The sequence below is a fragment of the Lepus europaeus genome, chromosome 11 (assembly GCF_033115175.1).
Source record: "Lepus europaeus isolate LE1 chromosome 11, mLepTim1.pri, whole genome shotgun sequence".
NCBI lineage: Eukaryota > Metazoa > Chordata > Mammalia > Lagomorpha > Leporidae > Lepus > Lepus europaeus.
Genome location: NC_084837.1, coordinates 79,371,679 through 79,389,306, shown reverse-complemented (window position 1 = coordinate 79,389,306; position 17,628 = coordinate 79,371,679). Strand labels below are relative to the sequence as shown.

Below are 17,628 nucleotides of genomic sequence, written 5' to 3'. Positions count from 1 at the left end.
GGAAACAGGATAGGAACTAGGATATACAATTCAAAGAGGCACTCATTCTTTTTTTTTAATCATCTTTTTTTAAACTTTTTTTTAACTTTTATTTAATAAATACAAATTTCAAAAGTACAAGTTTTGGATTATAGCGGCTTTTTCCCCCCATAACCTCTGTCCCACCCGCAACCATCCCATCTCTCCCCTCCCATTCACATCAAGATTCATGATAAATGAAAATGAATCTTGATGTGAATGGGAGGGGAGAGGGAGCAGGAAAGGGGAGGGTTGCGGGTGGAAGGGAAGTTATGGGGGGGGTGGGGGGGAGAAGCCATTATAATCCATAAGCTGTACTTTGGAAATTTATATTCATTAAATAAAAGTTAAAAAAAAGATTCATTTTCAATTATCTCTATACACAGAAGATCAATTTAGTATATACTAAGTAAAGATTTCAACAGTTTGCACCCACACAGAAACACAAAGTATAAAGTACTGTTTGAGTACTAGTTATACCATTAATTCACATAGTGCAACACATTAAGGACAGAGATCCTACATGGGGAGTAAGTGCACAGTGACTCCTGTTGTTGATTTAACAATTGACACTCTTACTTATGACATCAGTAATCACCTGAGGCTCTTGTCATGAGCTGCCAAGGCTATGGAAGCCTCTGAGTTCACCAACTCCTTTCTTATTTAGACAAGGCCATAGTCAAAGTGGAAGTTCTCTCCTCCATTCAGAGAAAGGTACCTCCTTCTTTGATGGCCCATTCTTTCCGCTGGGATCTCACTCACAGAGATCTTTCATTTAGGTCTTTTTTTTTTTTCTTTTTTTTTTTTTGCCACAGTGTCTTGGCTTTCCATAAAGTATCATTTTTTAAAGATTTAGTTATTTATTTGAAAGGCAGAGTTAGAAATAGAGAAGGAGAGACAGAAAGAGAGAGAGCAAGAGAGAGAATCTTCTATCTGCTGGTTCACTCCCAAAATGGCCACAATGGCTGAGGCTGGGCCAGTCCAAAGCCAGGAGCCAGAAGATTCTTCTAGGTCTCCAACTTGGGTGCAGGGGCCAAAACACCCTGGACATATTCCACTGCTTTCCCAGGCACATTAGCAGGGAACTGGATCAAGTGGTGGAGTCCATATGGGATGCCAGCATTGCAGACAGCAGCTTTACCTGCTACACTGGCCCCAGCGCTCGTTCTCAAGGACATGCAAATACTGGCCTTAAACTTGCATGACCCTGAAAATGAGTGCCTCCTTAAATCGTGTGCCCTAGTACCTTGCATGGAAAGCCCATTGGAAAGGATGCAATAAGGAAGTATCCCAACAACCCAATCAGTTCCTAAGAGTCCCAATGCCCCGTTAGCATACCATAAAGACACAAGTTCTGGGGGTACTGAAAGGCAAGACTTCTAGACACACCTTCTCACCGTCTGGGGAACAAGCCCAGTATCTCCAAACTGGGCCAGGACTTGTGGTACAGTGGGTTAAAGTGCCACTCGAGATGCCCACATCCCATATGGGAGTACCTGGATTTGAGTCCTCACTCTACGCCTGACCCCACTTCCTGTTAATGCATACTCTGGGAGGCAGCAGTGTCCCTGTCACCCATGTGGGAAACCCAGACAGAGTTGCTGGCTTCTGGCTTCAGCCTGGCCCAGCCCTACCTGTTGCGAACATTTGGAGAATAAACCAGCAGATGGAAGATCTTTTCTCTCTTCTCTCTCCCTCTCTCTCTCTCCCCCCACCCTCCTTCCCCCTCTTCCTCTTTCCCACTCTGCCTTTCAAATACTTTTTTTAAAAAAATAATAACTCCATGGGACCAGTGTTGTTGCACAGCGGGTTAAGCCACCTATAACACCAGTAGCCCATATCAGAGTGTTCAAGTCCCAGCTGCTCTGCTTCCAACCCAGCTTCCTGCTAATGTACCTGTGAAAGCAGCTGATAATAGACCAAGTGCTTGGGGCCTTGCCACTCACATGGGAGACCTGGATGGAGCTTCCAGCTCCTGGCTTCAGTCTGACCCATCTCCAAATGACCACTGTTGCCATTTGGGGAGTGAACCAGCAGACAGAAGATCTCTTTCTCTCTCTATCACTCCTTCCCTCTGTCACACTGCCTTTCAAATAAATAAAATAAAGCTTTAAAATAGCAATAATAACAATAATAACAATAACCACCCCAACCTGTTTATTACTCCCAAAGAAAAGGATACACAGGAAAAATTAGGGAAGATATATTGGAAGAAATAGTTATTTCAGTGGCATGACAAATATAATCATGCTGTTTATAGGAGGAAAAGGAGTCAAAGTCAGGGCACCACTTTGGCCCAGACCCATGGTCTTCCTCCAGGACACACGGCTGTGCCAAGGGGAGGCTGGGAACACAGAGGGCTTGAAAGCAGGCTGCTCCCAGGGTAGACGTTCTGCCAACCTTGAGGGATCTCTATAAAGTATATAGACAAAATACAGGTTGCTTCATTAAATTTGAATTTCCAATGATCAAATGATTTTTTATTTTCTTAGTTTTTTTAAAGATTTATTTACTTATTGGAAACTCAGAGTCACTGAGAAAGAGGGAGAGATATATAGAGAGAGATCTCCCATCCATTGGGTCACTCCCCAGAGGGCTGTAATGGCCAGGCTGGGCCAGGCTAAAGCCAGGAGCCAGGAGCTTTCTCTAGGTCTCCTGTATGCGTGGCAGGGGCCCAAGACTTAGGCCATCTACTGCTAACCCAACCCATTATCAGGGAGCTAGATCAGAAGGGTCTGAAACCAGTGCCCATATGGGATGCCAGCATTGCAGGCAGCAGCTTTACCCACTACACCACAATGCCAGCCCCCATCAAATGATTTTTTAATAGAGATATGTTACAAATGTCACACATGGGACACTATGCTGAAAAATTATTTGTTGTTTATCTGAAATTCGAATTTAACTGGAAATCCTGTGTTTTTGCTTGCTAATGCTGTCAACTTTATCTGAACACAGCTGGTATAAAAAGCGAGCAGGGGCAAAAGGGATAGAAAGCTATTGAGGAAGGCACCTGGGACGATTCAGAGAGATTCAGACTTGCACACGGCAGAGCAAGCTTCTGCCCTAGACGGAATGGAGTTGGAAAAGTCAGAGCAGTGGTTCTCAAGCCAGGATGGGCACTAGAATCTCCCAAGGAAGCTGTAACATGTCAGCGCCTGGAACCTATCCTCGGAGAGTCTGATCCTATTGATTTCAGTATGGCCCAGGTATTAGCACTTTTTAAACCTTCCTGGGAGGTTCCAGCATCAGAGTTGACAATCATTTCTTTGGTGACCACCAAGTCCAACCCTCCATTGCAGAGGGTTACACAGATCCGAGTTGAAGATCCAACTTCATCTCAGTTCCTAGCTCTGTCTTTTAATCTATGACCATTTCACCATTGGTAACACAGGGATAATCACTGTACACTCCTACACTACAAGGTAGCTGGAAAGACTGCTTAAGACTTCCAGTTAAACTGTACAGATTGGATACATGCATTTCAATCCATCCTACCTACTGAAATGAAAGGAGAAGCATAAAAATTGTACCAACCCATGTGTGCATTCACAAGAGTAAAGAAAGCTAATATATAACTGCTTGGAGAAGGGAGAAACTGATCCAAAGCAAGCCAATAAACACCACTGAACCCCAGCAAGGTTCTGAAATGGGAAGCAGTGGGAATCTATGAAAGTCAGCCCAGGCCTGGCGCTGTGGTTCACTTGGTTAATCCTCCACCTGTGGCGCCAGCATCCCATATGGGCGCCGGGTTCTAGTCCTGGTTGCTCCTCTTCCAGTCCAGCTCTCCGCTGTGGCCCAGGAAGGCAGTGGAGGATGGCCCAAGTGCTTGGACTCCTGCACCCGCATGGGAGACCAGGAGGAAGCACCTGGCTCCTGGCTTCAGATCAGCGCAGCACCATCCATTGCAGCCATTTGGGGAGTGAACCAATGGAAGGAAGACCTTTCTCTCTGGCTCTCTCTCTCACTGTCTATAACTCTACCTGTCAAATAAAAGAAAAATTTTAAAAAAAGAATGTCAGCCTGAGGGACAGAGGATTTGTTGATAGGGTAATGCACAGACTTCGAGATCTATTCCCCCAAAACCCCCATCTGATGGTGGCCTCTGGAGATAGTACAGAGAAGAACGAACCCAACTATTGTTAGCAGACACTCAAGGATACTCTAGGATGCACATCAAAGGGCAGCACGAGGCAATTATTAAAAATAAGGGAAAGGAAAATAGAAGATTGTTGGCTGAACAGGAGCATCCTAGAACTGCCTCCTGAATGTAGGCAACAAGCCTACCTCAAAGGCAGGAGACTCAAGAACCTGAAAGATGGACCCATGCTAACATCCGGGGATCTCCCAAAGAAAGAATGACTGACCCTTCATTCCAGACCCTCCCCACAACTTTGTAGTAACTCACTAGACAGCCAGATAGAACAGATCAGAAGATAGTATCTAACATGACAGAGACGCAAGAAAATAAAAAAAAAGATATTTGAAAGAGAGATAATTCAGAGAATAAAACAAAAACAATATAATGAACAAAAATACAAATATAGGAAATCCAATATCTGACTACTAAAAATCCCATCATCAGAAGATAGAAACTGGAAAGGAGTCAAATATCTAATACAACAGTTTCCCCAAGATGCTTTTCTGGATTGAATAATTCCAAGTGCTAACACTCCTCACACCTCCATAAAAAGAAGGAGGAGAGCTGACGCTAAAGCATGCACCATAGTACTTTAATATCCTGCCAAAAGACTCAAAATGTTGAAAGACCAAGAGAGATGGAAGGTAGGAGGAGAGAGACAGAGAGGAAGGTCACATACCGAGAAATTAGGGGAGCCAGCGCTGTGGCGTAGCAGGTTAAGCCTCCGCCTGCAGTGCCAGCATCCCATATGGGCGCTGGTTCAAGTCTCAGCTTCTCCACTTCCAATCCAGCTCCCTGCTTATGGCCTGGAAAAGCAGTGGAAGATGGCCCAAGTGCTTGGGCCCCTACACGCATGTGGGAGACCCGGAAGAAGCTCCTGGTTCCTAGCTTTGGATCGGCCCAGCTTCCGATGGCCTTTGTGGCCATTTGAGGAATGAACCAGTGGATGGAAGATCTTTCTCTCTGTCTTTCCCTCTCTCTTTCTATAACTCTGCCTCTCAAATAAATAAATCCTAAAAAAAAAGTCAAAAAAAATTGATTGACTTTTTTTTTTTTAAAAAAAAAAGGAATTCAGAATCAGAATGCCATAAAATTTCTCCTAGCTAGAAGCTAAGACATGAGAGTCATTAACCCGAAAGGGAAAGGATTTCCTGATTAGAATCCTATACCCATCTGAACAACAACAAAAAGGATAGAATAAGACATCAGATATGCAAGGTGTAAAAAATCCAGCTCCTAGGCTTCCATATTTGGTGGAAAATGTGTTCCATCAACGCTTGTGACAGACATAGATATGAGATCCAGAAAGCAGATCAGTTGGAGGAGCGAGGTAAAGAAAATGGTCAGGGATAGACTAAAGGGAGGTATCAGCAGACAGTGTGTATCAGACAAAGAAAGTCATCACTCCAGAGTGGAGTGGAGCAGAGGAGTCTGCAGGGAGGGCTCCGAGGAAGAGAACGGAATGATAATTTGTTTGACTTGTTTGACAATAAGGAGAGGAACTTTATGCTTCTGTGGGAAAGTCTGAGTCTTCCTATTCTATGCACATAAAAAAATTAAGCAAACAAATGAAGTGATGGTGCATTCCAAAGCAAACGTAAACCATATAAAGAAGGAAACGTAATCCTACAATACTCTGAAAATATTGTTAATAGAAAACATTATGTATAGTCATTATAATGTAAACACTGAATATTTCATTAAAACTTGAGAGGATGGGGGAGCAGACATGCGAGGGAGTGGACGGGCATACTAAGCCGCATTCTTCAGTCAGTAGATAATATCTATTTCAAAAATGAAACAATAGTTCTAGAAGCATATTGTTCAGAAATCTGGAGATAAAGAACTGAGAAAAACTAGGCACTGCTTTAGAAATGGGATGGGGTTGGAAAGGCAATTGCTTTTGTTCAATATAAAGTTAGTTCTATCTGGCTTTTTATATCATAAACATGTATTTCTTTTTTAATATTTATTTTATTTATTTGAAAGGTAGAGTTACAGGGGAGGGAGGGAGAGACATAGAGAGATCCTCCATCCACCAGTTCACTCCACAAATGGCCACAATGGACGGGGCTGGGCCAGGCTGAAGCCAAGAAGCAGGAGCTTCATCTGGGTCTCCCACATGCGTACAGAGGCCTACGGACTTGGGCCACCTCCATTGCTTTCCTGGGCACATTAGCAGGGAACTGGATAGAAAGTGGAGCAGTCACATGGGTTGCTGGCATCACAGGCAGTGGCTTTACCTGCTATATCCCAATGCTGGCCCCTATATGTATTTCTTTAATGTAGGTTCTAACACAGTACCTTATATTTAATAAGAGCTCAATGGATGCTGGTTATTATTACAGGTTGACTATCCCTTATATAAAATGTTTGGGGCCAGAAGCATTTTGAATTTCTTTTTTTAAAATTGGAATACTTGTATATACATAATATGATATGGATATCTTGGGATAGGACCCAGGTCTACATTTATGTCTCATAGATATCTCATACACATACCTGGAGGTAACTGTATACAGTATTTTTGGTAATTTTGTGCAGGAAACAACTCCCATAGAGTTTTATTATATGGAGTTTTCCACGTGTAGTATCATGTTGGCCTCAAAAAGTTTCAGATTTTGGATTTAGGGATAAGGAATACTCAATCTGTTTCACTTGTTAGATTTTAAACTGGACAAATGGAGACACTGCAGCTTGCCTAAATTTCTTCCCCTCCAAATTATCAGAGGTGAAATTAGAACCTCTTTATTGAAAGTATCATAAAAGGCCATCTATGTCAAACCCAGCAATGAAGTAGCCCTAACCCATGAGTTTACAGTCTGGTCAGGGTTGAGGGGAGGAGCAAGTGTGTACATAACTATTTCACCAAGACCACCCTGGCAAATACCAAATAAAAAAGTTCCAGCAGCTGTCTATCAAGCCAATGTTTGCCACACTCTCAATGCCAAAGTGGATCATACATATTGAGGCATCACACACTGCAGTGCCTGGGTCCAAGTCCTGGCTCTACTTCCCACTCCAGTTGCCTGTTAATGCACACCCTGGAAGGCAGCAGGTGAAGGCTCAAGTACTCGGGTCCCTGCTACCCATGTCGGAGATCCAGACTGAGTTCAACCTGGCCTAGCCCTGACTGTTCTGAGCATCTTGGGAGTGCCCTAGTAGATGGAAGATCTCTCTCTCTCTCTCTCTCTCTCTCTCTCTCCCTTTCAAATAAAATGGAAATAATTTTTTTAAATAATTTTTTAAAAAAAAATTAAGAACTACCTCCTATAGATGCTAACTTTTCATGTGCCTGTGTTGGGCTCTCTAGAGATCTTGCATATATCTAATTACCCTTCCCTCTCTTATTTTCAACTTTTTGGACTAGCTTGTATTGATATGATTACATTTATATCAGAACAATCGAAGTAGCTGTGGTCACCGATTCCATAGCTCTTTTACTTGGGTCAAGTTGTTCAAGAAGTTCAGCTCCCTTGTACCACTACCAGCACACACCCTTCTGCTGCCTTCCTAACTGATGGCCAAACTGATGGTGCGAACAATCAGAGTGTAAGGAAAGCCAGGGAGTTGGACGTCCCCCTTTTACTAGCACTGATGTCCTTGACTGGGGCTGGCCACACTGAACAAGTTCAGTGAGCAGTGCTGAGGGCTGTAAAAGGGTCTTTCCTGAAAATAAAATAATAAAAAAAAATCAAGCTCAGCTGGATTCTGATTTAATAGTATCTGGCAAGCTAACTATATTATTTTTGAACACACAGACATAAATTTGATATGAATAATAAAACTGAAGTATAACATGGACAAAGGAAATATAAAATTCGCCTAATCTTCAAAAGAAATTCTATACTTGAATAATTAACTATGCTCTATTTATAAAACTAGAATAATTGAAAACAGGATTTTCAGTTGATTCATATAGCCTCTGAAATATTTATTATTGCAAGTCGAAAAGATCTGTCTGGGGTTTGTCACTGAAAATGTCTAAACTCGGTGTCCAGATGTTTATTTAAGTTGCTCCCACAGAGTTCTAATGTCAATACCAGGGGTTATCAGAGAGCATCGCTGTGTATCTTCCTTGACTAATATTCTCATTTCTTCTGTATCTTTGATGTTTTCTTTCATTAAAATTCCTGGCCCATATCCACAAAAATCTGCTAGGCTTGCATAAAGAATTAGTCTGCAGATTTGACATATGGTGATGCCCTATGTCTCCACAAAGATAATATTTATCAGCAGTATCACTTAGGCATTACAATCAGCAGCATAGAATCAATTTAAGAGAATAAAAAAGAATACAGTCCAGAGTTTAGAATTCCTAACTTGCAGATTCTAACTTCCTGCCTATTCTATTTTCCTCATTTTATGTCAAGCAAAGTTAGAGCAGGCAATGGGATTTCTCACCATGAGCCCATGTTCACTTTTCCTCTCCTTCACTCTCACATACCCTGTCTTCTTTTGAAAACCTAAAGTAAAACAATCTTAAAATGTTGGAAACCAGGCTTTCTGTCAAAACTCACTTCCTTCAGTTTTTGTGGAATAAGCCACCTGGGAGAAGATTTTAAGAAGATAGTAGATGATATCCTCAGGCTTTGTGTGAAAGTGGCAAAAGACAAAGCCAGTCTATTTAGAGCTGACCAGATGGGGATGTTTTTTTAATTAGCTGCTCTAAAGAAACATATACTAAAAGTTCCTCCTCCCCAAAACTAACTGAATTTTACTGAAATTGTTAAAGCACCTAGAGCCCAAAGAAAGAGGAAATGAATAAAGTTTGCATGAACATTGCATCTTAAGGCTGGTCCAATCTTCCAAGCTAGGATAGATGAGGACTGAAGACCAGCACGAGGTAAACACTATTAATCCTCTGCTGTTCACTGTTTTAATTAAAATGAAGTAAATCTGATCTGAACTCTAATAAAAGGTGAAGAAAGTTTGGCACCCAGGCGAAACGCCACTAATGATACTAAACAGTGCCCTTTGGAAGGAAGGAAGTCACTCCTGGGAACTGTGGAAAGATTAATTAGAAGGTGTTATCTGCAGAAAAAAAACTCCAGTTATGCTGTTGATTTGATTAAATCATGTGATTCATGGGCTCACACAATAGAGCCCGAGAGGTGACTTCCTAGCACAAAGTAGTCGCTCAATAAATGTTTATTGGCTTTTCAATGAACATCTAGTCCAAGATTTCTATGTTAATAGCTATTATATAAAATTGGGTCTCCAGGCAAATACATTTGGGAAATGCTGGGTTACATAAAATTAAATGGGCTCTTTACTTGTGATTTTGAATTTCCATGGAGAGAAGGTAATGGGGGCAGAGATTATGTCATATTTCTCAAACTGATTTTACCACCAAATTCCATTTTTCTCAGGACTTCTGTTTTAAGAGGCATATTTGGGGACAAATGGACAAGATCCAAGTCCTTCACTTTAGAAACTAGACAATCTGAATCCCAAGAAATGACTCAAAGCATGTCCTTTTTTAAGAGCAAAATAAGAATTGTCACTCTCCCACCCTCCCTTCCCTACCCCCAACCCATCCCCATCACAAAGTTTATCTTGATTTCTAGCCCAAGAGTCCAGCTGTCTTCCTCAGGATACTTTTGTTGCTTTCTTGCTAACAGAATTATTTTTATTTTAAGTTGAGCATAGAGGGAACACGCTTTTAAACCCAACACTTGAAGTAATGGAGCATTACCTGGTGATGTGCTATAATAATTTTAGCACTATATGATCTCTTTTGAGTCTGGAACAGGGTAAGGATCAGTCAACACCTGGGGAGGGAAAAATTGAATAGAATTCTTGTTTCCACAACACCCTTCTATTACACTTCCCACATTAGTTCATATTAGGATTCCCACTGGGCTGTTAATTTTAAGAGCTCAAGAATTAATCCTACAGCCTACGGTATAGGGTTTGCGTAACGAATAGATGAATGAATGGCTAAGCAAACAAACGAACAAGCATGTCTTGTTTCAGAGAACTTCTGAGCTCTCTGAAGGAAAGAATGACTAAATACCCCTATTCCCATCAGCACGAGATGACACAAAGAGAAAATAATCTCTGTTTCCAAAGGAGATCCAGGCTGAGATAAAAGGGCTGGGCACAGGGTACAAGGCAAGATGATGGACTGAGAAGACTTATGGGATGGCATTTTCCTCGGTGGTTTTTTAAAAAGAGTAACCAAAATACAAACAATGTAGTCAGTCATAGGTAAGAGATTTTGCAAACTGGTTTGAATCTTGCATTGCCCATGCCTTTTTAAAATATAGAATTTAATTGAGGGAGAAGGGAATGTAATTGGGATCTGTACCTGAAGCCAGCAGTGACAGTAATCTTTGCTACATTACCTTGTTGGGAAGCTAACGTGGCCTGAAAATCTGGAAATGTTTACCAATTGTACTTGGAATATTCGGTGGATAACTCAGGTCGAGCCCTCTAGTGGTGAAAGCCCACAGTAAGGTTCTTCAAGTTCCCCTGCTTGGGGGAGGTTGCCGATGGAAAAATCTGGACGGCCACTGTCCCTTCCTAATTCCACATGTGACCAGGTGAATTTAATCAGTTTTTTTTTTTTTTTACTGCACAAACTTTCTTTTAATATTAATAACTTACACAATGCTTCCATATGCAAAATCTTCTGGAAAGAAAACGCACGGGTGAAATCTGAAAAGATCGGTTTGGGCCCTGGATGTGCCAACCCAAAAATTCTTGAAAAATAGATGTGGTTAAGAACATTTAAACAATCTGTGTGTCACCTAGGCTATTCTCAATTAAGTAACCATTTTCTAAAAACAAGAACTTTTGCTTTCCTTTTAAGAATCATTCTAATGGAGAGAATGGAGCTGAAAGACAGACACAGACACACACGCATCCATGAACTCAACCCAGGTATGCGTTTCTGGGATCCAGAGAGGGGGTGGTTCCAAGGGAAGGAATGTGGCAGGACCTCCTGATGAAATAACCCATCTGGGACTTGAGAAATCTGGATTCAATTCTTGACTTCATCTCTAGCTCACCACATAATTAAGGGGGCAAATCGGCTAATCTCTCTGTCCTTCACTTTGTCCTCTTTGAAACGATAGTATCTGGCCTCTCCCCACTTCTCAGGAATGCCATGTCAGCAGACGCTGGGACACGGGCCTCAGAGGCCAATTAGCTGTAGCGGAGGGAGCTGTGCCCAGCCTCAGCTGCCCTTCTGCCCCGGCCTGTCTCACAAATTAATGTCTTTGGTCACACAGGGTCTGCCTGAGAGAGTGTGAATGAATTTCAGACAACTCAAGGCTCTTCTCTGCAGAGGATGAGGGGAAATCACAGAGCTTTTGTGAAGCACAAATTTTGTTTCACTGCATAAAACTACTATCAGTGTCATGGAAGAAGGCGTGATTGCACACTCAGGGAGAGAACCTGCCATAGAAGAAACATTCACCTGAGAGTCAGGAAGTCTGGGTTCCAGCCTGGCTCTGGCAGCTATGTGACCCTGGATACGTCCCCTAAAATAACAGCTACTGGCCACTGTGTCCTGGAGGCCTACAACATGCCGGGCAAAGATGAGTACGAATTCCTGCACTTGCCTCATTAGTCATTAGTATGGTCATTTAACTTACTTTCCTAATAAACCCGTGAGTTAGGTCCATAACAGGAGTGTTATTCCCACTGTGTAGGTGGGAAAGCTGAGGGACAGAGAAGTGGCTGCTCTAGTGTGCCGCCCCCATCCCATCTGAGCGTGAAGAGTGCTTCTCCGAGAGCTGGCAGACCAAGGCCTTCAGCTGTCAGCTCTCTTTGGGGATTGGTCTGGCACAAGACAACTGGCCTGCCCAAAGCCGTGTGTCCTTCAGGGGCAGTCCATGCCCAGTGATTGATCCTGCACAGTAAGAATGCCTGGCTTCCTGGCTTCCCTTCCTTGGGCTGCTACAACCTATAACCACAAACTGGGCAGCTTAAAGCAACAAATGCATTCTCTCACAGTCATGGGAGCCAGGAGCCTAAAATCACGGTGTCAGCCAGTTGGTTCTTTCTAGAGACCCTAAGGGAGAGTCCAGTCCATGTCTTCTTACCAGGTTCTGACAGCTTTAGGCATTCCTTGGCTTGTAGATGCATGGCGTTTGTCTTGACATGGCCTTCTCCTCTGGGAGTGCTAGTGTCCAGTCTCCCTCTCCTTTGTCTTGGGAGGACACCTGTCATTGGCCTTAGGGCTCCCTCTAAATGCATGGTGATTTTGAGATCCTTCAATTAACTATATTTGCAAAGACCATATTTCCGAATAAGTTCACATTCACTACAACAAAGGGTTAGGACTAGGACGTATCTTTTGGGGGCCACTACTCAACCCTCTACACAACCCTTAGAGAAACTTCTTGGAAGTGCTAGCCAACCCCCAGGGCTTCTGCAGAGGCCCGCTGAGGTCTTTGATGAGATCTTAACACAGCCCAACTTCTCCCACATCAACTTTGATCCTTCCCTTCCTTTCCCCCAGTGTTTTTTTCCAAGAGCTCCCCTTGATGAAATGTCCTGCATAATAATTCTATTTCTGAGTCCGTAATAATAGTAAACATTTCGAAGTTCCAAAACTTCAGTCTGTGACTCGTGAATTTTTAAATGCTTTTGGAGTTCTAATCCAATTCTATGAGTACTCCTGACCAGATATAACCATCTTCTCACCATTTCTCAGATGCCCTGCATTGTCCTGCCTCCCTGCCTTCATGAATGCTGAACCTAAACACTCCCCATCTCACCAGTCCACATCCAATCCAAGGTTCAGTGTCAAAGCCAAACCCCTCCTTTGCACTGGAAACGAGGTCGTTGCTGCTGTTTGTCTCTTGGCCCCCTGCACTTTGGGTAACAATGGTGTGTGCCTGGAAGCCCAGCCCAAATCTGCTGCACATCAGGACGGCTCTTGCTCATCTGCAATCGCGTCCCCCAAGATTCTGTCATTGCTTGATTTCTCTTCCAGTTCTGTGCTCTCCCTGGGCATCCAATCAGTGGGCTTCAGCCACTTTCTCGTACGAAGCAGCCCCATCATGGACTAAGGTCAGGCTTGTTTTCTCATTGTCCCTACGTCTGTCTGCAAGATTGCCTACAGGTCATCACAGACAAAGTGCAAAGCTGAATACCTATGTCATCATCCCATCAAGACTGTTCTCTGCCTGTGAAGTTAGTGCCTTCTACTCTGGCTCCCAAACCTAGGAACTGCAGCGTGATAGAATAACCCTCATTTCTGAAGGAACGCCCAGGTCTTGTTCTTCAAATGATGCTCCTTCTGTAACGCAAGCTATTAGCAGCTATTCTTGAAAGGGCTCCAAGGAGGTGGTCTGACTCTCCTGTCCTCTTCTATAAAGCAGTGCTTCAGAGAGAGGGGCAGGAAGGTGGTGAGATGTGGCCCTTCTCAAGGACACAGGCTGGAAGCTGGGAGAGTAACAGCTGAAAGTCATTAGACAGAAGGCTTCCAATGCTCACAATCAGCCTATGAGCTGACCCCACTTTCCAGACTGAGGAGTTCAGAGTAAACAGCTTGCCCACATTAGTCTGAGAGAAAGCCACAGATCCGAGTACTGGACCGGTCCTCCGGGTGAGGCAATGGCTGTGGATGGTGGCTTCTTAAAACCTAGGATGGGCTGAGTGTGAAAGAGGACTCTTTTCCTGCTCCTTGTCTTCTGTCTCCCATTCTCTCTTATCATTAAGGAAGGTACTCAGGAAGGCTACAGCCTGGAAGCAGGCATGTGGAATGTGACAGATTTTTCAGTCACTGCTTGGAAAACTCATCAGAGTTGCCTGGGTCAAGTCCCAGCTCTGCTTCCAAGTCTAGCTTCCTGCTAGCATGGATCCTGGAAGGCAGTGGGTGATGGCTCAAATACTTGGGTCCCTGCTACCCACACAATTTACTCAGATTAAGTTCCAGGCTACTGACTTCAGCCTGGCCCATATCTGGTGGCTGTGGGAATTTGAGCGAATCAGCAGACAAAAGATCTCTGCCTGTCTCTGATTCTCTCTCTCTGCCTTTCAAATAAATTAAATCTTTTTTTAAAATTAAAAAAAAAAAAAAAAAAGAGTGCTAGATGCTGTCATGGTGTTGCTTGCTGTCAGACTCAGAGGGAAGGGCCTGGCCTTAGGCCCATTACAAGGGCCCTGGTGACATGAAATGGGATTATTCCCCCTCTCTAGCCTTGCTGGGCGCCCACAGAAAACCAGGCACTAACTGTCTGGAATGCAAACAAACAGTGCAATAGGAAAGGCAGCATGGGAAATTGAAAAGGGCACTTGACTTAGAGGAAAACAGATGCAGGTCTTCATAGAGTGTGACCTTGAGAAAGGCACTCCCTCGCCCTTCAATTACCCTCTCAGGAGAATGCTGGAATAATACTACCCCCTCTTCCCCCAGGGTAGGGATGAAGATTAAGAGAAACCACAGATGCAAAATCATTTCCTAACCAACAAATTGCTGTGGAGGTGGGAGGCGGCAATACCACACATAGAAGTGAAGAGGATCAGGCACATGCAGGGGTGGCTCCCCAAGTCCCGCCTTCCTCTTCTCCACCTACCCACTTTCTCCTCTCACTCACCCATGCATCCAGCTACCAAAATATTATTGAGTGCCTACTCTGTGATTAGCACTATTCTAGCCTAGGGATAGCAATAAACAAAAGTCCTTGCACTCATATTGTAGTGGGGGAAGTCAGATGATAAACAAGCAGGAAACTGCCCCATTCTAGGAAAAACATGAAGGGGGCTTATTTCAAATTTACTAACATCCCTGATAAGATGACACTTGAATAATACTTGTAGAAATGGGAAACAAGCCCTGCTTATCTCTGGGGAAGGAACATTCATGATAGCAATGCAAAGGCCCCTTTGGTGGGAGCATCCTCACCTGTCACAGCAACAGCAAGGAACCTGCATGACCACAGGTGAGTGACACTGTCACAGATGCTGAGAGCAGGCCATATGGAGTCTTGTCATCACAATGACTTTAGCTCTAGGGGCCAGGGGCCAGCGCTGTGGCTTAACAGGTAAAGTTGCTGCCTGCAGTGCCACCATCCCATATGGATGCCAGTTCAAGTCCTGGCTGCTCCACTTTCAATCCAGTTCTCTGCTGTGGCCTGAGAAAGCAATAGAAGACGGCCCAAGTCCTTGGGCCCCTGCACCCACAAGGGAAGACCCAGAGGAGGCTCCTAGCTCCTGGCTTCAGATCAGTACAGCTCTGGCCCTTGCGAATTGGGGAGTGAACCAGCAGATGAAAAGACCTACCCTTCTCTCTCTCTCTCTCTCTCTCTCTCTCTCTCTCTCTCTCTCTCACTGCCTCTCCTCTATGTAACTCTTTCAAATAAATGAATAAATCTTAAAAAAAAAAAAAAAATCTAAATAACTGGGGCCAGTGCTGTGGCGGTGAGGCCTAAGCCTCCACCTGCAGTGCTGGTGTCCCATATGGGCGCTGGTTCAAGTCCTGGCTGCTCCACTTCCGATCCAGCTCTCTGCTACGGTCTGGGAAAGCAGTAGAAGACATCCCAAGTGTTTGGGCCCCTGCACCCACGTGGGAGACCTGGAGGAGGCTCCTGGCTCCTGGCTTTGGATCGACTCAGCTCTGGTCATTGTGGACATTTGGGGAGTGGCCTGGGAATGGCCATTTGAGGACTGGTCAGCGGATGGAAGACTTCTCTCTCTCTGCCTCTGCCTCTCTGTAACTCTGCCTTTCAAATAAATAAATAAATCTTTTTAAAAATCTAAATAATCAATAGGGGACATGCTTTCATTTTTACAAGGCAATCACTAGAAAAGCTATTTAATGCAATAAATATATGTGGTACTGATCAGGAGAACTGATGTATTTACTAGCAATACTTTCAGACAAAATTTACAAGCACTGAGCTGAGTTTCCATCTTTTAAGAAATATTTCTGTAGTCTCTAAATAAGGACTTGATTTACAACTCTCATTCTTTTGCCTTAATAATGTGAAATTTTTCCATACAAAGCTGGGTCTCTCCTTAGCTCAATGTCCTAATTTCCCCTTGTCAGAATAGCTTTTTGAGGGACTCACTATTGTTCTCAGTTAATTTTAACACGAAACTTAAAGTTTCATATGGTGGTGATTTTAAAACATTTTACTTCATGGGCAAAGGGAACCTCCTAAACTACTTCAAGCATAATTGTTACCATCGTTACAATAAGGTTTTCATATAAAATCTTTTGGTCCTCAAAGTGCTCCATAAAGACCGTACTTTGAAATGTTTTTCTCTCAAAACATACCCCATACATTAGATAAGGGGTTGCTGACCTCATCTTGGAGATTTAATAGTCAAGAGAGTACAGAACTTCCCACTGGATTCAAAGGAAATAGTGGCAGTTAAATCCTAAATCTAATAATCTAATGCTATTCCGGTGGCTTACCCTTTTTTCTCCTCTTTTTTTATTCCAAGTTTTCTAAAATCATCTGGGAAGTAATAGATCATATTTAATTGTGCAGCCTTTCAGGCTCTGCTCTCAGAATCGCGTCTGATTTGTGGTCTGGCTGTAGTTCCGTATCATCCAACACTAGCTTTAGTTCATCGGCCCAGAATCAAAGCTTCCTCACTTTACCCAGGAATTAAAATAACAGCTTTAAGCTTCTCCCTGCTGTCTAGCAGCTCGTCACTAATGAGATTTGCCATGTTTTTCACATGACCATGTATGATCTCCATAAAAGCTGGGTACATAATCCTTTCACTTACTTGGCATAGGCACTCTCAAGTTCTCCTGTACAAAGGTGATTTCTTTTTCCTCCAACTTTACTTTCACTCAGTGTGACAAACCTGGCCATCCTGAATAAACTCTGTGACACCTGATGTCACTTTTCCTCGAGTATCTTCCAGTGTCACGCAGCCAACTATCAAGTTAGGAACAGAGAAGGCAGCAGCAGTGGCTGAAATGGCCACGTGGTCCTAAAACAATTAAAAACAAAACATCCATAAGAAATCATAACAATTCTCTTTGGTAGACAAACACCTTCAGAGGAACTTGAGCATTCGGTTTTTAAAGCCTGAATGCAATCTTGATTTGCAGTGTTCACCTAGAAGGCCCTGCAGTCCAGGGTCCAAAATCTCGAATGCTGGGTTCAGTCTTGGCTGCCTGAGAGACCTTGAGCGAATCACCTCACATCCCAGTTACAGGAAACAGAGATGATCCTACCAACTACCAATCCTCCATAATGGCTCACAGAAATTCTCCTGACTCCTCAGAGACTGTAACATGGATTAGTGGACATGTCTTATGAAAATGAAGAATTACTACTCCTATACATGACTACTGTACAATGAGATTAATCCTTACAGTCTTCCACGTTCAGGTTAAGCTCTAGTTTAATGCTTGCCACTGAAGACCAGAGTTCACAATGACTGCACTCACTCCATATTCTTGTTTTGAATTTCAATTTGACTTCTTAAAATCCTTTCTCTTCCTAACTTATTATCTCCTCTCAATCCAAACTGCACAATACTGTGGG

The 17,628-nt window shown here is 43.3% G+C and overlaps 1 long non-coding RNA gene across 1 annotated transcript in view; it reads right to left on the bottom strand.

The window, feature by feature from the left end:
• The window catches only part of LOC133769576 (uncharacterized), a 159,985-nt gene extending 142,923 nt beyond the window's left edge, over positions 1-17,062 (bottom strand). The window contains exon 1 of the long non-coding RNA XR_009867211.1: positions 16,859-17,062. This is a non-coding gene — a long non-coding RNA (uncharacterized LOC133769576). The remainder of the gene's footprint in view (positions 1-16,858) is intronic.
• Positions 17,063-17,628: the final 566 nt, after the last annotated feature.